This window comes from Bombus huntii, chromosome 17, assembly GCF_024542735.1.
Source record: "Bombus huntii isolate Logan2020A chromosome 17, iyBomHunt1.1, whole genome shotgun sequence".
In the NCBI taxonomy this organism is placed as follows: Eukaryota; Metazoa; Arthropoda; class Insecta; order Hymenoptera; family Apidae; genus Bombus; species Bombus huntii.
The window spans coordinates 4,961,584-4,983,330 of record NC_066254.1 but is presented as its reverse complement, the minus strand read 5'-3'; the positions used below and the strand labels follow the sequence as shown (position 1 = coordinate 4,983,330).

The following is a 21,747-nucleotide window of genomic DNA, read 5'->3' as shown; positions in this document are numbered from 1 at the left end:
CTCCAGTAATCCACCGTGCGATGCCTGGTCTTCCGCTTCTTCGAAGAATCTCGTCGCTCCACATCACCGAAAGCGGTTAGTCGACAGCGGGACCGAATGCCGTTCGACGAGACGGTCAAGAAACAAGAGGAAGAGGAAGAGGAAGAAGAAGAAGAAGAAGAAGACGAAGAAGAAGAAGAAGAAGACGAAGAAGAAGAACGTTCCGTTATCGTTCTCCACCGCGTAACCGTACCTCCGACAGAGGGCGCGATCCCAGATCACCTCTCGTCCCAAGGAAGGTCAGATCGCCTACCGCAGCTACTCTTCCGTCTTCTCCGTTTTATCTCTTGCTCTCGGCTGTGAAACGATTTCTAGATTATCGGCCGTCCTTTGGAAAATGTTCGTACCCGATTTTCGAAAAACGTCTTCTCCAACTCGAGGCCGATGTATTCGGGCGATGATGTTTCAGGCACGCGTGAAAATTTCGAGAAACGGCTGCGTTCGAATTTTCGAAGGAGACGCGCAAAGAACACGAGATACGTGGCGCTTTTAAAGGGTCGAGCAGGTTCGAGTTATTTTTCGAGCGATGGTAGAGGCACGACGATCGAGAGAGGCTGGAACGCCTCGATGCCTTAATGCCTCGGTGCCACTCCGCGTAACGGCTCCTTGCGACTTCTTTGGCTTCCGAGACAAACGAGGGTCGCCGAACACCCGGAAGTTCGTTCGACTCGGCGCGTTAGCTCCTCGTCTGCCATCGTATTACACGCCTTTTAGGCTCTCGGCAGCCTCTGTTGGCCGGCATCTCTACGAACGAACGATAACAATTGGATATTAAACGCTCACGCGTACACCGGTAACTGACAAGCGAATTAAATAGTCGAGATTCCGCGTACGAATCGCGTCCCTGACGAGTTTTCTCGCGTTCCAAACACGTCTCTCGTCACACCGGTGTGGAAAATGGCGTGGCGTTTCCTTCTTGGATACCGGAATAGCGGAAACGTTCGTTCCGCTTAGAATTTCGTCTATCGGCTGGATGGCTCGGAGACGGAGGAATTCGTCGAACGGCGGCGAATTCGACGTCGCTCGGCAAAGAAATTCGCGCGGCGGCGAGAGAAGCGATCGGAGCAGCCATCGTAGGTAGAAAGAAGACGGATCCAAAGTACCTGTTACATCGGAAGCCGGTCGAAGGCGCCGTTCGAGACACGCCAGTGTGGGAAGCTGCGTCGGCGTTAGCTGCCTCGCGCTTCGTCACGCTGTGTTACTCCACTCCGCGCCGTTCTGCCTCGCATTACGTCGACAATTGATCCTAACGCGCTAGACGCCGAGCCAATTAAGAGACCTCTTGTCCGATTACGTCATCTACCCAGCGATACTCACCGTCCTCGCGCTTTCTACTCCGGCCTCAGCGATATTTCCTTCTCGGCTCGCCTCGAAACTCACCTACGGTACGACACCGATCGGGCGAACGCCGGCGGAAAAACCGCTATAACGCGTCGTCCTAGCGTTCTTCGGCTGTCGGTCCGTTCCAGCGATTCTCGGTGGTCGTTTACGCGACCATACCGATCGATCGAAACGTTCGTCGAAGCCCTGTGCGCGCTTCCAACGGCGTACGATCCGATTCGAAGCGAGTCGACGATTGGTCGTAAATCGGTGGATTTCGTACGAACGTTGCGAGCATCCTTCGCGCGTACGTATTTCCTAGGAAGGAACGACGATCCTCCCTCGAAACTACGCACGTGGAAAAATAAAGAAAGGGAGACATTCCATCGATGTTGTTTCCAGGTAGCCGTGACCTCCTCCTTCTCCTTTCTCGTCGTCGACACCAGGCTCCGTTATTCTCGCCGTTGACTTCGTCGACACGACGAGTCGAGTGTTGGATCGGGCACCGTCCTTGCTTCCATCTTCCTTGCCGAGAAAAACGATCCAGGCAAATTCGACGTACGTCAAGATCAACGACGTCTCTGACGAGTCTCGCGCGATAATCAAATAGACCGACGTAAAAAGAAGAAGAAGAAGAAGAAGAAGAGGAAGAACTCGTGGAAAGCATCGGACCGTTTGACGCGTTGATCGCTAGGTTGGTCACCGGTCATCCGCGTCTCGCCTACTATTTGCTATTACTATTTTCTAGAATAATCGAGATACGATTGGATATTTCGGGAAAACGAGATCTCCGACTGTCGGATCCGGGGCAAGATATGCGAAATTTTATTTCAACGTTTTTCCCCGGAAAGAATAGAAAATTGCGTGGAAGAGGCAGATTACAATGGCTGATCGCGAGTCGGATACCGTCGTCGATATCACGTACGCTGTGCGAACGTATTCGTTCGAATCCGTTCTGCCAACTTGCTGCTCGCGTCGTGTCGTATCAGCCGTTCTTACGGAGAACGACGATCGACGTACGTATCCAGCGTAACTCGTTTAAATGGCAAGTACGCTGTCTACAGGGTGTTCGATAGGCTTTTTCTAAATAGCTCGCTTGGGAAATTACTCCGCGATGTACAAAGATGCTTGGTCGAGACTCGTGCAAGCACACGGAACACCGACTTGCGTACGAATAAATTAGCCAGTTACGTCGCGGAATGTTACGCAATGCCGTTAGAGAAGTACGAAGCCGTCCTTGACCGTTTCGATCGGAGAAAAACGTATTTGACAATCTCCAAGTCGCTTCCGTTCGCTTCGTTCGACCATCGGAGGACAAAGAGGTTTTTTCGCTGCGTCCGACGCTCGGTAGATTCGAGAACGTACTCGACGACCGACGCCTCGCGTGGTCGCGTTTAATTGCGCGCCACGTTTGCCCGAAGAGAGGCATCGCGCTGCTACCTTCGAGTGCCCGAACGGATAATACGAAGCAACGGCGAGACATTGTCGTAGAATTTGCGACACGGTCGCGTCGAATAATACCTCGGTGAAGAGAAACGCGCGCGCAGACACCAGCAAACGGTCACCGTGAATGGATGCGAATGCCAGCGTGGTAATTTAAACGTCGGTACCGCGTGCATCGGTATATTGGAAATTATTCGGTGAAAAGAAGGAGGAGAGAAAGGCGGAGGATCGGAGAGGAAAAAAGAAGGAAGAGAGGAGGCACGGAGAGCCGGTGTAGAGACGAGAAGAAAGAAGGCGAGTCAAGGGAATTCCAACGAGTTCCTTCCTGGTAGCAGCGAGCTTCCCCTCAGCCTCGGTTTCTTCCTGTAAGAAGGCCTTCGGAAGGGGAAGGGGAGCTGGCCTCGTGGGCGACTCTCGCGTTCCTAAACTGCATTCCAACCTGCGTTGCCACGTCTCGTCGTAAGCACGCGGATACACGCATAAACGAACGAACACGCATGGTCGAAGGTGCGTGCAGACACGTGCACCGTCTAGTACGGTCAACGTGTTTCGGCCGGGCACGCATCAACGGGGTTCGACTGCTCGTAAATATTCCGATAAACAACACCTCCCCTCCCTGTCGCCCTTTCCGCCGTTCCGTCTCGTTGCCTCGTTACTCTCGTTCCTTGCGTTATACGCGAATCCATCGTCCATCCATCGTTCTCGGGAGTCCGAGAACAGGAACGTTGGCAAATCTACCGACGAACGAAATCGCAGATCTAGGAGAATACAATCGACGACCGCAGACGAACGCGAGAACGTTCCGTTCGAGAAGGATCCGTACGGTTGGATAGCGGTCGCGCTGACGATTATCTCGTTAATTACGTCGTTGTACGCGAGTACTAGGACGGCGTACCTTGGTTCGGGACAACGCGATACTAATTACCGACAAATAAGGATAGGAGCAAGGCTGGAACGAACGCTGCGCGAAGGAAACGTTGTTGCTCGTGCAGGCTGTCCCGCGTAACGCGACTCGTTATTTTCCTTTGCCATTTGCGGCCGTGTAACCAAAGTATCTGGATTCGGTACTTTGGCGGTATCGCACGCGCGATTAAAACGCTTCGTTTTCGTAGCGAAATCAACCTCGTTTTGGATAACGTTGGATAGAACCGTGCGTCGCTCTTCCGGCGTGATGCCAGGCAACTTTGCGACGAATTCGGGAACCGCGTTTCCTATCATATTTTTCCTAACTCTGTCTAATTAATCGAACAAGTTTTCGTTCCGCCTACAGACCGCGAAATCGGATTTCACTGGCAAATTAATTCCCAACGCGTTCTTCTACTCCGAAACCGTAGCTACGCCATCGTTGCACCCGCGTAACTCTTAAATCTACTTTTATTTCGTCGCGTTGCTCTTCCCGTTGCCGTTCCTATCGTACCCATCTTTGGTTTGGCCCTCCCGTTACAGCCGACCCAGCACCCACCTTCTTCCCATTCTCCGGATATCCTCCTTCCTTCCGTCGTTCTTCCAATCTCACGCCTCTGCCTTCCATTATCCTGCGATCTCGCGATTCGACCGACCGGCGGACGAATCCTACCTAATGGAGTCACGCAGCCGTCGATCTTACGACGAAAGCTCGAAAGCTGCGTTATAAACTGCCCGTATTAAGCGTATCTGTCTCTGCCAATTACGAGGACGACGTTGAGAACCGGTAGCGGCAACAGCCCGCGCGAATCGCGTCGATTCCGATAAACGAAATGTAAAAATCGTCTGGTTTTTCGCGAAACTTTCGCCTAATTATCGCGGAAACGTGTTTTTCACGCGCGATTCGTAGCTGCACACACGGCAGTAGCGTGGCGCGGTGCCACTGCACGGTATTGCACGAAACAGGGCACGTGTACGATACCACGGTACGTTAGGTCTCGATCGTATCGAGACACGGCTCGGCCGCGTGTTCTTAGGAGCCGAGAAGTGGACGCAAAGCGGTCGAAGCAGCCACTCTCGATAAGATAAAAAAAAAGAAAAAAAAGAAAAAAGAAAAAACGTTCCCATAGCTGCGACCGAGTTTCCGCGGTTTTATTTTAAACAGCGTACGAAGCGTTCGCCGTTCCCTGTATATAAGGTGGTCTATCGGGAGAGACTAGCTTCCGGTCGACTCGAGGTTTTTCTCATATCCTTCGTGTAGCTTCTCGCGATACTCACGGCCAGTGGCAGGTACACCTATATTTGAGACCTCCGTGCGCGCTCGACCATGTAATGACCACCGTTTCATCCCGACGCAGGAAGAGGAACAGGTTTTTCATTTTTCACTGGCTTATCGTCCCACCTCAACCTCAAGCTCGTCGATTCTCCGGACGTCGAGACTCTCGGATGGAAGAAAAAAGAGGCGAGGGAAAAAGAGAAGACGGGATACGCTGGTACGCGCGGATGTCGGTCCTGCCGGCGTCGAAACAACGACGCTCGAGCCACGAGCATCGAATCGTATTCCCTTTCTTGGACGCGACGAACACGACGAGAGAGAAGAGAACGGAGGAAAAGGGAGGAATCGTAGGCAGGGAAAGAGCGAGCAGCGGTTAGTTACGAGGAAGACGCGGTTATGGGCCAGCACTGACACGTCCTGACACGCCTACGCGATCTCACGGTCGATCCTGTTTTAGGATAAGGCGGATTATCAACGCGGCTTCGTCTTCGACGCAGGTGTCCCTGCTGAGCTCACCGCGGCACCTTTTCTCTCCATCTTATCCGCGTCCTCCACCTTTATTCTTCTCTCTTCGTCGACGTTTCCATCGCGCGAAATCCTTTGATCCAAACAATCGTTTCTCGGTATCGTTCCGGCGATGCGTCGCAACTACGTTCAGTACTTACGCGAACGCGTTTCGATAAAATGTTTATCGCGAAAAATTCGCGAGGTGGCCGAGGTGCGTTTCATTTCCACGAGTCTCGCTTTAATCGCGTTTGGTTTAGTCGCCCCTTTGTATCCTAGGAGGATAGGAGGCGAGGAGGAACGCGATCGTTGCCGAATTACGCAACAAGGTGAAAATCGACGAGAGTAGCTCGCAGAATGCCGCGAGAATGCCGCGTAGGAAACGGAACGCGTTCGAACAAAGAGAAACAGCGAGGTTTCCTAATTAAACAGAGACGGATTCAAAGAGGTCGTGGAATAGGTGTAGAATTTCGACGCCTGTAATAACAAAGGCATGTGTTTCCCGCTCGCTCGTCTTCCCTCTTAATTTTTTCGCCCGGGAAAAACCTCGCCGTCCGTTGTTTCCGCCTCCTCTTTCCGATAAATGGTCACGGCTGGTTTTCTCGTTACGACCGATGGCTCTATCGCGACCGTAGCTGCTCGAACGTCGTAAGAATTCGCGTAGAACGGAAAAGCCAGCCGTGGCGAACAAATATGAAAACACAGGGGATCGAGGAGAAAAAATTGCGAATGCGCGTCGTGTGTTTATGCGTTGTAATACATGTATGCATATGTAGGAATGGTTACGCGGACGCAGCCTTTCTTCGCGGCCGTCGTTCGTCGTCATCGGTCATCGAACTCGCGACAAATTCAAAATAAACGGTCGAAGCGCACTCGAGTTCGCGTATACAGTTACCGCCAGCCATCCGTTTTTCTCGCAAATTTTCAGAGACTCGTTGGAAACGATATCGCGATTCCTCCGAACCGATGAAACTGTTTTCATCTGGTCGATCGCGACGTTTTTCGACGTTTCGACATTCTCTATAGATGCACTTGCTCTTGCAGAAAGGGGAAAAGCCACGATGACGCGTGAAAATCAGTTGGACGAACTTTCTCGCGAGCTCGGCGAACCGGCTGTCACGGACCGCAGCCCTCTGGGTGTCACTGGCTGCCGTTCGGAATAACCGAAGCTCTCCGGACGATCGTCGCATCGGTATCTCGTCCTTCCTCTTTATATTCTATCCGACCTTCTTTCGAAGCTACAGTCGTTTTTTTCGTTTCGATAATGCCCTCGTTTGAATTTACCTCGTTAGGCGCCGATGGATCGTGGAAGCCGCGATGGAGATGGCCAGCCCAAAGAACGCGGCGATATTAATTTTCTGATAAGGTAAAGATCTATTCGAACGTTGTACAACGACAACGACGATCGGTAACCAGATACAAAGAGTAGTTGCAGTTTTCTTACTCTTTTAAGAAACAGATACGGCTTCTAACGCGCATCGGCCAGCTTACCCAGACGACCCCTTTAGAGGGTGTGACCCTGCCGATAGAAATCGTTGGTTCGTTGAACGTTCGCGAGGAATCGAGCGAACGGACCGATGCAAGGATCGTAGGAACATGGACGAGCAACGTTTCGAGCGGTATAAGGATGTCCGGTGAGTCGTTTCACGGAGCAATTTTACATATATCGCCTAGATACTTTGACGTAGCACTGGCCGCCGATACAAGGTCGATCGATATCGATCCGTCGCGTGATCGTGTCCGACGCGTAACGGTTCGGTATCGGCATCGTTTGCCACACGGACGCGATTAGCAGTCGAATTGCGTTATTTTCGTGGAACGGTGGCATTCGTCGTCGAGTAAGTAAGAGTCGCGACGGACAGCGATTCGCAGAGTCATACAACTCCCGGGGTAAAAATATTTTCTCGTTGGAGTACGCGAGAGTCGGCCGTGATGGCTGTATCGTTAGACAGGGACAAAGTCCCTGGAGAAAAAGGCGTCGGCCTGGTTCTGGTGCGCGCACGAGCGTTTAAGAAGAAGAAAAGTGGAAAGAGAATATCGGACGGTTTACGAAACGATCGACCAAACGGAAACTCGACGAGTTAAGTTTAAGGCGTGTACGCTTATCACGATGGTTACGAGCGAATACCATGGCTGCGATCCGGATCCACGGTTGCAGAGGAAACGAAGAGAAACGCGATGAAACGCGTAAGAAAAGAGTGGCGCGACGTGTCGATCAACCAGCACCGCGGACGTACAGAGAGCGGATCGAACGAAGGCCAAGAAGGTGACGTCCAGCCGACCTACTATACGACGCTGGTTTCTAGCGGGGATATAGTGGTCCGCGCGATAACTTATAGCTAGAGGGATTTACCGAACGTTCGACAGGGCAAACCGCGAAGGGGAACAACCGAGATACGAGAAAAGAGAGGAAAATAGCGGTGGTCGTGGAAACGACGCGAAAGAGCCGGTGCTCGAAAACGTAGATATTTCCACTCGTACGGCCATGGATGGCAAGCAGAGCGCGATTCGTCGCGCGTGTACACGCGTGCAAAGGTAAAGGAAGCTGCAGGGGCCGGTAAGAAAGGGGCCGCAAGTAGTTGCGCGTATGCGAGGGAACGTAACGGCGAAACCGCACAGGAAGGACGAGGCGATGCTAGAGGGTATCTCTATGTTTCGTCGTATCGATGTCGTGCGAAGGGCTCGCGTGTCTGGCCTCTGGTAAAAGCGCGCTTCGCCGGACGACCACCGTCGACGAATTTCGTTCTTTTCACGCGCAACGCGAAACGCTCTGTCGCGGTTTACGGATTCGTCGGGTGGCGCGAACTCGAACGTCGAAATAGCCGGTTTCGCTAGGCAACCGAGGGACGTTGAGCGCGCGGACGTATCGATTTTGGGTCGCGACAGCGACCTTACAGTCCCAGAGTAAGGTAGTATCGGTATTTCTTGCGGTTCTTTGTCCCGCAGGCCGTGCACCAACCTCACCTGCGCCACGCCAGTTCGTCCAGGTAACTCGATCACGCGTGGCGTTCCCGTGACAGTAGAGCCCTTCTCTTTCCTCCCTGTTTCTACCTTCTTTCTCCACCTTCTCCGCTTGATTTCTCTCTCTCTCTCTCTCTCTCTCTCTGTCTCTCGCTCTCTCTCTCTCTCTCTCTCTCTCGTGCTCGCCTCGAATCGTTCCACGGCTACGACGAGCCTCGTTGTAACGATCCGAGGGTGATCGAGTCGCGGCCACTTCCGGTAAGGTCCATCTCCTTTTTTTTGCTCCGACTCGAATTCCTCGCGTCGAGATTTTTTTTCTATCGTTCTCCGGTCGCGTCGTTTTTCCATGTTTCTTCTTTTTTTTTTTTGATTTTTTTTTCCTTTTTGTTGCTCGAAATTAAAAGAGTACCACCTCTCCGTCGTAACGCGCGCAGAGAAAGACGGAATCGCCGGAAACTCGCAACGAAAGAGTATAACAAGTCGGAATCGTTGGTTTTGCAGAGCAGCGTTTATTATATTTAGAGCGCGAGTTAGAACGCGAGATGATATGCCATTAGAAGGTCGGTAGAAAGAGCGGATAAGAAACGGATAAGAAACGGATAAGAAACGGATGAGAAACGAGATCGTCCTGTACCATTAGAATCGCAAGCGAGAGTTTCGAACGCGATTTCGAATTGCCGTTTCGAAGCAGGCTTCCGTCGTTAACGGTGCGCGTTTACGAAGAAAAACGTCGTGCAATTATATAAAAAGGAAAATTACGACGAACGCGAACGTACGCAATTTCTGCTCGCGGTTTTCTATTTCTAGCTTGCAACGACCGATACGTAGCTCGCAGTTGTTATTTGATCGACCGTTAGTATTTTTGCACGGCTGTGTTTCGTGGGTCTTGATTAGGAGAAAGATCGAGAGAGAGAGAGAGAGAAAGAAAAGCAGCGCTGGCCGAAGAGACGGGGAAATAAAACGCGCTAGGTAATTAACGCGCGGCAAAATAGGCAAGGAATGTTTTTCGGTAGCACAGCGGTACGTCGATAGTCCCGTAACTCTGCTTGGTATTACCAGTATTACCAGACAACGGGCGCGGAGTCTGCACTATGACGAAGTCATTACCAGGAACACGTTGCTTTCACCCGATGGAGGAATCGAGGAGGCGTTCAAACACCGTTCGATCGACCTCGGCTCGCGTCCGCCTAAACGCTCGTTTGTCTCTGCTTTCTTATTCGTGTTCCGCGTGTACCGATCGCTCGATTACCAAATTCCCGTACTCGTTTCTGTACTTGCTGCTATAACAAAAAAAAAAAAAAAAAAAAAAAAAATTACATCGCGAGACGATCGGACGCGGCGTGTAAGATGCCGAGGTAAATGCAAGCAGAAAGACGCAACGGCGAACGCGAGCCGAAAGGCACGGATAAAAAATAAAATGGAAAATAATGGAACGCGTATGTCCGCGTGGCTCGATAAATACGTACTATACGCGACGACCGTGTAAATAATCTGGTCGACGCACGATCGACTTTCGGTGTTTTGGTTCGCGCGTTTTCTCGCAGATCGATGGTCGATCGCGCGCGTCTTTTCTATTCGTCGACAAATATTACGCAATACGTTACGTCAACAGCGTTACATACTACGCTACTATCGCGTGTTATCGTCTGTTTGTCAACAAACGTATATAGGAAACGCAAGACCTTGTATTCGGATATTTCCCTTCGTGTCTTCCGTTGCCAGCTGTCGCCACTCCGACTCCGACTTTGCGCCGAACGTAAGATATTTCAAAAACGATTGTATAAACGAACGTAAAAGTACATCGTGACGTAACCGCGAGCGTGTCGTTCGTGACACGAGCATACGGGGAATGCAACGTTTAGAACCGCTGGTTGTTTCCTAGCGCGTTCGAAAGTTTCGATTAAAATACAAAATTCAACGTTGCTTCTCGAGCGAGTTGTTTTTCGAACAGAGGTAGAACGAACCGGTTACCTGAGACGGTTCGTTGCTCGAAATCGCCGCGTTTTACTATCATTTCGAGTAGAATTCCGGCGAAACGGAGGGGCGAATATTTTCGGGAGAGAAAAATTGGTTTGCTGGGAAGCGGCGAGTGCGACTCGTGACTCGTGAAAGAAACGGTAGACGTGTTGGCATAACCGATGCGAGTAACGCGCGTGTACGAGCTACGTTAAGGCCTTTATACGCGTTGAATCGCGTGGCGAAGCGTGCGTCGCTTTCGGTTTATCGATAAAGGACGAAAGACCGAGAGGACGACGATGGATCTTCCAACGGCGCGTCGTCGAAAGAACGAGGAAACGCACGCGTGGCGATACCGATTCGCCGATACCGGACCTACGTAGGTCGCGAGGCGTATCGCGAAACTCGAGTAGCGATGCGTCGGAACGCGTTTCAACGTGTACAGAGGCCTTTGGAGCGGATGAAAAACACGCGAGTAGGAATTTACGGGAAAGAGGCTCGAGGCGCTGCCGGACCGACTGCTCGTCCTCGGTAGCCTGCGCGACGAGAGGAGGAACCGCGGTGGAGGTGGTACGACGAGGAAGAGGAGGAGGAGGAGGAGGAGGAGGAGGAGGAGGGCACAGGGTACCGTTCTGTCCTCGGGGACCTCGGTTCACCGGGTCGGTTCTCCTGGCTTCTCATCTCCACTTGGCAAAAAGCGGCTTAACCACCGATCTTCTCTTCCTCTCCGTTCTCTTCCTTTTCCTCTTCTCCTCTACGACCTCGAAGCTGCTCACGGTTGCGCGCTATTTTCTTCCACTTCCTACTTTTCGCAGGTTTCGTTATCGAGTCGCGAATCGCCGTACGCGATACGAGAGAATGGCCGCTATTTAATCGTTCTTATTAGCGCGATAATTCCAAAGCCTCTGGATAACGGATCGCTCTCGATGACAGATTTTAGGACAGCGCGTATCGACCAAGTCACATTGTCCGTTTGTTCAAAGTTTGTTCGAAGGCAGTCGCGAATCCGCATTTTCAACGCGTTTTCAAGTCGAGGAATACGAACGAGGTCGAACGTTTTATATCGGCAAAGTTGATTTTATCGGAGGAACGTATCCGCTGTTTCCGATCCGAGTCGATAGGGAAGATCTCGTAGGCGCGGTCTGGTTGCGGCGATCGACGGTAATCGATCAGCGCTAATTAAATACGTAACGAAGGCACTCGCGGCTCGCGGCTCGCGTCGCTCCTATCGTGCAGCGAGTTAATCGGAAAGGTAATAACATCGATAGAACGGTATAACCGCTTCTTTCGAGCGTTAAAATCGACGATAACGTAGCCGTGCGGTGAAAAGTTGACTCGTCCGGTGATCGAAAGGCTTCCTGCGAAGAAAATACGACCGGTGAATCGATCTCGATCGACGATCTCGAAACGGAAGCCCCACCCGTTTTACCTGTCCTACCTGCTCGATTCGCAGCGTCTAAGCGTTTCCGGTTTCTTCCCGATCCAGAGGAGGAGTCAACATCCTCCTCGTTCCATACGATTCGAGCTACCTGCGGGTCGTTTGCTACGCATCGACTCGCCTTCTCCTTTGCCACGTACAGTCGGTGGCAAAAGTCCACGCGTGTATCCGTCGTGCTCATCCCGATGGCTATTACATATCCAAGCTGGAAAGAGTCGTGTCGGGCTCCGCGAATCCCTGTGGCATCGGTCAACTATCCCGATACACGGCGGAGTTGGAAAACGAAACGGAGCGAAAAGAAAGGACGCGTCGAATTAATTCCACGAACAACGGGAAACACGCCCGATAGGTGACCGCTGAAATACGCTTAGCGATGAAACGAGCATGCTCGCTTCTTTCTTCTTTCTCCGTTTGGATCGCGCGGCCGTTCCCTCGCCTTTTCGTCCCGACGTCGGAATCATCCGACTCCGTTGGCAGAGCGAGAGGAGAGAAACCCTTTTATCGTCGCGTACTCCGTTGTCCTTGCACAATGGTCCGTGTAATCAGCGGCGAGTGATTGTCACACGACGCCTACCTTTTCCTATTTCTCTCTCTCCTTTCTCCGGGCTTTCTTCCCTTTTCTGCATTTTTCTCCAACTGCAAGGGCCAGCGCACAATGACGTCGGGGATTCGTCATTGTTCCAGGCGACCGTAAAAGCAAAGCAAAAGCCGTGACAAAAAAACATCCGAGCAATACTTTAATACGGCTCCTGCTTCTCTCTAACGTGCGCGCGTGTACGTGTACGTGTGCCTGCAGCGCATCCAACTGGTGCCATCGACGAAAATCTCATCGTTTAGAGTGGCTCGCCGCGGAACACGCGAAACGGCCCGATGTGGCGCGAACGCGTCTTTTAACCATCGACACCGGGGCGACAGAGACACCGGAGCGAAGAGAGCGAGAGCGGCGAGCGTTCTCGCAGCGATGGCACCCGAAACGATAGTTTCGCGAGTCCCGTCGGTTATTGGCACGAACGTGGAATGTTTGGCGCGTGGCCGATACCATAACGCGGGCTTATCGTTCCGAGCGAATCGAATTTTACCGACGAGAAGAGCAGGTGCGAGACGCGGCGGCGAGATTTCGAGAGTTTCGGATCGCGTTACTGGATATCCGTAAACGGCACCGAGAGAAAAGGGGGCACCGGACACGAATTTTCGCGTACGAGCATCGATCGGCCACGCGGTGGCCGATGGAGCGTGGTGCGTGGTCTGCCGGCTTAAATCGCGTTCTAGAGGGGCTGCGTAGCCGCGCGAGGAGGGGTGAATCCGTAACGCACGAGGGTGGCACAAAGGAACCTGGAGTACCGACCAAGGCATTAGCAGGATGCCCCGGTTTCCGACAAACAACGTCCAGCCCCCTGTGCGGACGCCCTTCGCTTCGCTTTACCCCCTTGCCACCCCCCCCCCCCCCTGGGAACAGTCTCGCAACGCGATTACGCGTGGCCACGTTCTTTCCCATCGATCCGGTTTCGTTCGGCGTTTCTCGCAAAGCAAAGACTCGCATCGACGCGCTGAAATTCAGCGCCCTGCGTTTCGCGGCTTTCGTCGCTGTTCCGTTCGAATCTCCGATACGACGTTTCACGACCTCTTCTTTCGATGCTACGTAGACGATCGATTAAAGTCGCTGGAAATCGTCCGTGTGTACGATCGGATCGAGTGGCTCCCACATATCTCGACAACGAGTCTCTCTCTCTCTCTCTCTCTCTCCCTGCCGCCTCTCTGCCTGCTCGCGTCGTTCCCCTCGCCCGCTTAATCTTTCTCTTCCTATCTCCTTTTCGTCCCTTCTCGCTTCTCTCCACGCGCTCCGCCGTCTCTTCCTCCTTCTTTCGTTCCCGGTTCTTTCGTCAATCGACCGTTTGATGATCGCTTTCGGTCCCACCAACGAGTTAACTCGTTCGAGTGTTATTCTCTCCTCGTTTCTTCTTTTTTTTCCTCTCCCTCTCCCTCTCCCTCTCCCTCTCCGTTTCTCCCTTCCGTTTGATCCGTCGCGATATCTCCTCGCTCGTTCGTTCTCTCCTCGTTGCCTTCGATTGACCCTTTGCCCGACTGGCCATTACACCGTCCAGCAGCCGCCCTTTGTTCCAGCTGGCCGTGCGCCTTCGATCTTCGGCCAGCGTTCGCCGGCTCGAAAGTGCCGGATGCGAGGAAAACCGCGCGCGAATACCGTCTTTCTCGATAAAGTTTGCATCGGTTGGCGGACGTTCCGGACGTTTCGCAATCGTCGGATCCGCGCGGCGGGGTATCGCGACCGGAACGTCCGAAACGGACGGATAATCGTTCGGCCGACGATCCCTCGGTCGTTCCTCTCGCCCCAGCCGAGGGTTGGCAAAGTCGTGAAACGCGAGACGAATCGCGGTAACCGGGCTCGAAAATCGCCGTGTAATTTTCGACGAATTATTACTCGACTTTCGGGGTGATTCCACGAACCGCGAGACCCCGTTCGATCGTCGCGAAGCTTCGTTTGTACCGACAAAGAGTCGTTAAATCGTATCTCGTCGCGGTCTTGGTCGTGCTTCCAGCGATTACGTTTGCGCGAAAGGGGGCGACTCGGAACGCGTACGAAACAAAAGAGACTGCGCAAAGTATAACGGAGGCGGAAAATTTCATAGTCGTCCACCGGTCGACAACGAGTCGGACAGAACCGGGGAAGGGTGCGAAGCGCGTGTACGTTCGATCTCGGATTCGATTCAGCTCGTTTCCACCCCTGAAAATCTGCTCGCACCCCGACCGACGAACGTTTGGCGTATTAGTCATTCGGGCGCAGCTGGATACCCTGCTCGGGGGTGCGTTACCCCCCTTTTTGCAAGGTCGAATCAATTCCGGTTTAGCTCGCGGCTAAGCCTGATTTTTCCTCTTCCGTTTTCCACCTTTTTAATCCTCCTCCTTCTCGTAACGCTCGTGTAATTCGATCGTAAAATCGACGAAAACGTCTCTCCTCTCTTGGCGCTATAGATGCGCGCGTAATTTCGTTCGCCCGTACGGTCCGGTCGACTCTCGACGAACGTAAGAGGCGACCGATAGAAGAAACTTTTCGAAATCTTGCTCTCCCGTTTTCGCGAGGAACCGTCTCGCGGTCGCAAACGTACTCGTCGTTCGCTTTTCGTTTCGTTCGAACGAAAGCTCGTTACAAAGAGCGATTAGGCATTTCGATAACGAAGCCTGTTTGATCGTACGAGCGGTAACGATTTTTAGAGGCGCGGTATCGGTAGCGTGGCTGATGAAAGGGACGTGCGGGGACCGAAGGGAGACGCCGGAGAACGAGAGAGACAGAGGCGGTCGGCGGTCGGGGTGGTGGCAGGGCGGGTGGTGAAACAGGGGGAAGAAAAAGGAAGAGAGGATAAAGAGAAGGGTGCCGGTGGTCCTCCCTATTGACAACGGCTTTCATCTTTATAATTCAACCCCTCGCGCCACCCTCGATCCATTTTGCCTTTTCTCCCTAATGCTTTTTTACCATCCTTTCGCCCGCTGTGTTCCACGTGTCACCTACCTATCGCATGCCATCCACGCACTCGCGCTCTTTTCCTTCGCCGAAATTCTCTCCTCTTCTTCTTCTTCTTCTTCTTCTTCTTCTTCCGCCAACGGAAACCACTCTTTTCGCGTCTTTGCTCTTCTCTTCGTCTCTGTTATCAGCGCCGCCTTCGCCTTTGTCTCTACTCCCGACGCTTCGTGTCAACTCCTATCGTAAGTCGGTGCGCGTCTTTCGCTCGAAACTTTGCCTCTCGTTTCCATCGTACGCCTAAACCCGCGATATCGTGTCCGAATCGAAGCGTTCGCGCTTTCTATCGAACGACGACGTCGCGTCTGCCGCGCGACATCTGAAAAACCGTAGCTACAGCTACGGTTTCGAGACACGTCGGGTCGTTGGAGGTTTGCCGCGAGAAACGATCCGATCGTTGGACACACGTAATAACGGACGAGGCGAACGAGCTCGCGAAACAGACAGCGTATGGCGGAATCTTAGCTTTCGATTCGATCGGCGTAGGACGTAATGAATTTTTGATAGACAAGCGGTCGGTTATTGTTCGTATGGGAAGAATTTTACAGTAACTTATGAATTTATGTAAAAACCTATCGAACTGATCACGCCACGCTATTCTACAAAGCGTAATCTCGTTCGCGATACGATCGATGATTATCGCGACGATTATACGCGGAATCTCGGCGTATTTCGAACGGCCGTTCGTTTCCCACCGATGGGTATTTCCAATAAGCGAAGGAAACGTCGAAAATAACAGGGTCTTGCGATTTATCAGCTATGCGAAACCGCAGTTTCGTTTCGCGAAACTACGTTTGAAAGCGTAGGTGGTAAACGTACGGTGGCGTGCGCGATACGAGTCGTAATGGAAAGAGAGAAGAAAACGGTTGGGAAAGGAGGTTGGCCTCGAAGCGTAGCAGGAAGCAAAAAAACGCATGGCGCATAAAGCATGGTGTATCGTTTTCCTAGCGTGATTCTCGGGGAGGTCTCACGTGCGTCGCAATCCTCGCGCAGTCGATCCCTCGAGGAAGACCTCCCGGAGATTTCGAAGGTTTCGGAGATTTCGGAGGTTTCGTTTGGGCGAGAGAGCGAGAAGAGGCGGCGTTGCGTGGCGGCGGCTGGATCGGTTAGGTGGTCTTCGTGGAAGGAGGGCAGATCGATGGAAAAACGAGGGGAGTCTGGTCGAAACGGTCACAGATGGTGTCTTGCGTGGTTTACGACGCAGCGCAGGCCCTTCCATATGGGAATGATACTATTTAACTCACCCTGGAGACCTGGCAGGGTGTCGGATGACCTATCCAGCCTGTACACCACCCTCCCTTCGACGCACAGGTCCGACTTTTACCAGCAGGTTCTTCTTTCTCCGATCGTCGCGCTCGCCTTCCTCTCGGTTCCGAGCTTGTCCCAACATCGAAAAGTCGAGGAAAAAAGTGAAATAAAAACCGCAGCCGACCGCGCGTACGACGCACATTCTCCTCGATCGATTCGCTTAGGAACAGAGAAGAAGAAAATCGCTAGGCTCGGATACGTCGGTGGAATTTCGAGGTATCGATGTTGAGGTAGGGAAGGGCCTTCTCCGAGGTGGAGTTTAAACGGCTTCCTCGCCCTTCCTCCTTTACACCTGCTATTACCAAATTCTTCTCCAACGACATGTACCACTTTCCTTTATACCGGGTGTCCCACGCGACCGACCAAACAAGCTACGAGTTTGGTCGCACGTGTACGCGGTATATATCGCGGCTATTTTCCGATTCCGCGTTACGACCGGTCGCCACATCGACCAATTTCTGTACCGAACGACACGGCCGATCGAAGGACGACCTTCGTCGACGTATATCGAGTGGCGGAGCACGGAGTAGCACGCGCGTTACCAAAAATAGAAACGGCGTTTCGTCCGAAGAAATAATCGGTCCACTGTTTTCGTTAAGTACGGTCGAATTTGTAACTCGAGGCGAAACCGTGGCCTACGAGTCGCAGCTTTTGCCTGGCTTTCGGGGAATGGCGTTCGTGAACCCTCGCGGAGGCTCGTGTTGCCGGGTCGTGCGATATGTTACCCTTGTCCAACTGCGACACACGTGCTTCACCCTTACGCGACCGATCATTGGCCGTTCTTCTCTAACGAAAACTGGCTGAAAACTAGCGGGAAAGTAGATCGCTTTTTAACAACCGGTTTCTCGTTATCGACGCGTCCGTAGTCCTTCTTTGCTGCCGTCTCCGAACGATATCGCGAGAGCAGGTAGGAGAGAAGAGAAGACCGTGGAAAGCCAACTGTCTCGCTTCCAGTTTGGCCGAAACGACAGGCTCGATACTCTGGGAAGATGGATTCTCGGGCGTTTTCCGTCGGAGCGACTCCGGAGGAAGGATCGTCTAGAGCGCGCAGAGCGTGGTGGAGGTAACGCCCGAAGGCTGGAGAATTTCTGGCCGGTGGAATAGAAGTAATCTCTGGAGAAGTTGGTGGAAGTAACGGGGGTAGGAAGGGATGGCGGTGATGGTGGTGGAGAATGGCGAACGCCGGAAGTGGACGGGGGTTGGGAACGAACGAACGGAAGTGGAAAAGGGAACGGCGAAGAGAAAGCGGAAGGGCGGCACGGAGCCGTGGAAGAGAGGCGTGGAGAGGAGAGGAGGAGCGAGTGGGTGGATGGAGGAAAGAGGGTGAGGAAGGATGGCGGAGAGGCAGGGCAGGGCGGAGAGGCTGGAAGCGGAACCGGAAGCGGAAGCAGGGAGCGCAGGAAGACGAAGCGACGTCGACGTCGGCGTCGGTGGTGGCAGCGACGGCAGCGGCGGCGGCGGCCCCGATATGGCGGAAGCGTCGCGTTTGCCGGAAGTCGCCGAGGAAATGAAATGCCTCCCAGCCAGCTAGCTAACCCCTGCCGAGCTCCTCGTGCTTCTCCTCGTTTGCCACACCTTCCTTCGAGATTCTCCGCTGCCGTACCTTGGCAATCTAGGTGGCGCGGATCGAAACCGCGCTCCATAAAATTCCAGCTCGTCTTCCGTCTGCCGACGACGTCGCGAACACGGCCGATTATTATTCCTATAGGCGCGATAAACGCGTCGAGGCGATTTTTCCCAATCGATACGATCGAGAATAAAAGAGAGAGAGAGAGAGAGATTGGCGGCTAGCAGGAAGCCGTGTATATATAGGAATCGAAAGAAACGATCGAACAAGAAACGCGGAGGTTCTCGAAGAGGTCGGCCCTGAAGAGCATTAAGCCGCGGTACCGGTGAAAGGCGAATAACACGAATGCCTTCCAAGTCGCATGGTTTCTAGTTCTAATAACGCTATTATTCTAACGCGAGCCCAGTCCACCTACCGACTTACCGCTTTGCCACTTCTGTCTTGTATCGTCGTACAAGTTCTCTCTCTCTCTCTCTCCCTCCCCCTTTCTCTTCCGTCGTTTCTAACGCGTTAGGTCGATCGGATAATACGAGACCCACTCGATCCGATCGCTCGACGATACTTTAACGGCGCAAGGTCGACTCGGTTAACGCGCAAACCGAATTACACGCAAGGGGTTGTTGCTTCTCGGTGGGGATTTTCGGTGCATTTATTACAAAGTCGAGAAAGTGACGTACGAAGGAAGGTAATTTAACGAAACGAATTAATTTATAGCACGGCGTATTTGCCGCTCGACGAATCGCCATTTGCATAACTGGTTTCACCGAAAAGTTTCTCCAAAAGCGGATTAATAGAAATTAATATATTAAATCGTTTAAAGGTTTTAACGATTTCGGTTTAACGATTACGGCATCGAATTTTATCTCGTCGATCGCAAAGGTGAATTTCGCGCGCGCTCTGCCGGAAATACTTATTCGACCGAGCTCCATTTTGCAGCGCGGAACGATTACGCGTATTATCGTTACGAATGCGCAAAGAGCAAATGCTAAACGTAAATCGCGTAAAAAGTTTAGAAATAACGCGAATAGCAGTCCCTCGAAAGAGATTCGAAGCTGATCGAAGATCGTTTAACGCGAGCCGTCCGTGCTGAAAAGACTCGTCGGAAACGAGTGAAAAAATAACTCGAGGATACTCGAGGAGGAAGAAAAGAATTGAATTTCCTCGACGCGTACGTTTTTACGTATTTGCAATCGGTCGTGCAAGTTTTTCCGTTTTTTAAGAAAGATGGCAAAATGGGAGAATTATTAAAGCGTTTAATCGTTGCTCGTGGGAACCGAAGGCCTGGCGAAACTAATTACGGCCAGCGAACGATAACGATTTTGTCGTCGCAGGAAGTCTGGTGATTTTTCGTGCGTGGTCAGGGGGACGATCGCCTTTCCCTCTACACGTTCCTCGACCCCTTCTTCGCTCTCTTTAACTCGCCGTCCAACAACCTGCTCCTCGTATACCTCGATTAAACGAAGAAATCCGCGTAATTCGCGTCATCTTCCCCCGCCATCCACTTTCCTTGCTATTACTTTTCCGACGAATCTTCGAAGTAGCCGCGATCCTCGCCGCGTAATCGGACGAACGAAATTGCCAAGTTTCCGAGAAGAATTTCTCGAAATTAGAAAGAAACGTCCGTTAGATTTGCCGCTAGATCCGTCGGATTGGTATCGTTCGGATATTCGTAGTCGCGGAAGAAAAGTCCGAAAGTATTTTCCGTTTTCTTCTTTCTCGTGTAACGCGAGACCTCTGTGCGGGAAACGCCGATATCGTTTGGCGAGTACAGCGGTCCAGGGTGCACGGTACGTGGACGACGATGCTTCTCGTCGTTGGATTTTGGCGAGTTGGCGCGGTTGGAGTAGCGCGGCTAGAGCAGCTAGAAACGACGAGGCGACGGTTACGGCGAGTCGCGGAGGTAGAAAAGCGACAGGAGCGAGGAGGGAAGGGAGGCGGCGGACCAGCCAGGGAATTGGGTTAGCGGCATAAGGTGGATTGTCATAACCGACGCAACGTTGCTTCTCGCAACGTAAACGATTATATAACGGCGTTGGGCGCGTAAACGACGCCGGTGTCCGAGTACGCCTTAAAACGCCTTAAAACGCGTTCAGCCGGAAGCGGACTTTCTCCGCCGCTTCGGTCGCGCCGCGCCGCGCCGCGCCGCGCCGCGTCGCGGCAACCTTTTCCAACTCGCGCGTCGCGTTCCAGCTGGTCCCCTTCCTTCCACCACCTTCCTCTTCTTTTCTTCCGTTGCTTCCGACGTCCTCGACGGTTCTTCGCGTCTACGCGCTGCTGTAATTTCATCGCGCCAATTATAGAAAAATGCGAGTTTCCGTTTGAACGTGCAATTTGAACGTACGCAGCGTATCCTACTTGGCCTGTTGGTTTTATCCTGGCCCGTACGATGACCCGTTTCCGAGAACCAGGGAAATTTGGTATTTCCAGGCAGCTAAATCGTTCGCGTCTTCGTTTTCCGTACGAAGACGGTGTACGTTACCGTATTTATCGGAGGGAATCGCGTTCGCCGTAATTACCGTAGACCGGTGTCTGGTCGTGTAGCGTTCGACGCGAGCCCTTGCTACGTCGCTACCGTCGTTGCAAAATCGCCGTTTGTTTTTATCCGTTTTACGTAATACCGCCGATGATCGATATCGGATATTCGATGCTCCATGTTGCAGCGTATAAACGATACCGTACAGCTCGGCCCAATTGCTACAGGTTTCTCGAGTGGAGAGGGTCCTAGCGTGTCCTGCAGCAGTTTACCCACCATGACATCACCTATCACGCTCGCTCGAGCATGCCGCAACACTCTGCTGCCTACCTGCTTACCTTTTCCAATCTTTTCCTTCCCCTTCCCCTTTTTCCACCCTTCTTCTCTTTCCTACCGATCTCCAATCCTTCCGATCGACGTCTCTCTCGTCCACCGCGTACGCGATAGTCACGTGAGGATCCAGCGAAACGGAAGCGTATCCGACGAAACGTTACCGCCTTCTCTTCCCGCCTTCGTTTCCACTGGTTCCTTGCGCGTTCGTAGGAAATTTAAACTATCGAAAGTAGGCGCGTCGCGCGAGAATCGCGCCTGCAGGATTTTTGCAAAAGCCGTTCGATTTTCTACGAACGCCGTCGCTCCTCTTTCTCCGTCCACCGTCTCCCCTCCAATCGCGTCTACCATCGCGTACACACACTCTCTTCGTGATTTTCACTCGGCGAGACGACGTAAGCCGCGCATAAGGTGAAGGTATCGATTGCGCAACATCGATATTATGCAACCCGTAGCGGTTTCCTGCTGTTATCTAATTATCCGGAGTAGAGGAACTCGAAGAGAGGAGGTCGCGCAGCCAATAACGAATCTAATTCTTGGGCGCGCTCGCGCGCGCGATCGGTTCGTAAAGGTTTCGCGGGCCAGCTTCCTCGCGCTTTTGTCATTCGCCGAGTCTCGATTCGACGTCTCGACCGATTTTTCTCGATCCTTGGGCCGGAATTTTCGCGGTGTCGTAATTGCGCTACGCGGCCCACGG

The 21,747-nt window shown here is 52.6% G+C and overlaps 1 protein-coding gene across 2 annotated transcripts in view; it reads left to right on the top strand.

Moving 5' to 3' along the window:
* The first annotated feature begins 6,529 nt into the window (after positions 1 to 6,529).
* LOC126875084 (ets DNA-binding protein pokkuri) overlaps positions 6,530 to 21,747 on the top strand; it is a 57,085-nt gene continuing 41,867 nt past the window's right edge. For both annotated transcript variants that reach the window (XM_050637772.1, XM_050637771.1), the window contains exons 1-3: positions 6,530 to 6,677; positions 6,778 to 6,851; positions 6,939 to 7,119. The gene's annotated coding sequence lies outside the window, so the exon portion shown is untranslated. The remainder of the gene's footprint in view (positions 6,678 to 6,777; positions 6,852 to 6,938; positions 7,120 to 21,747) is intronic.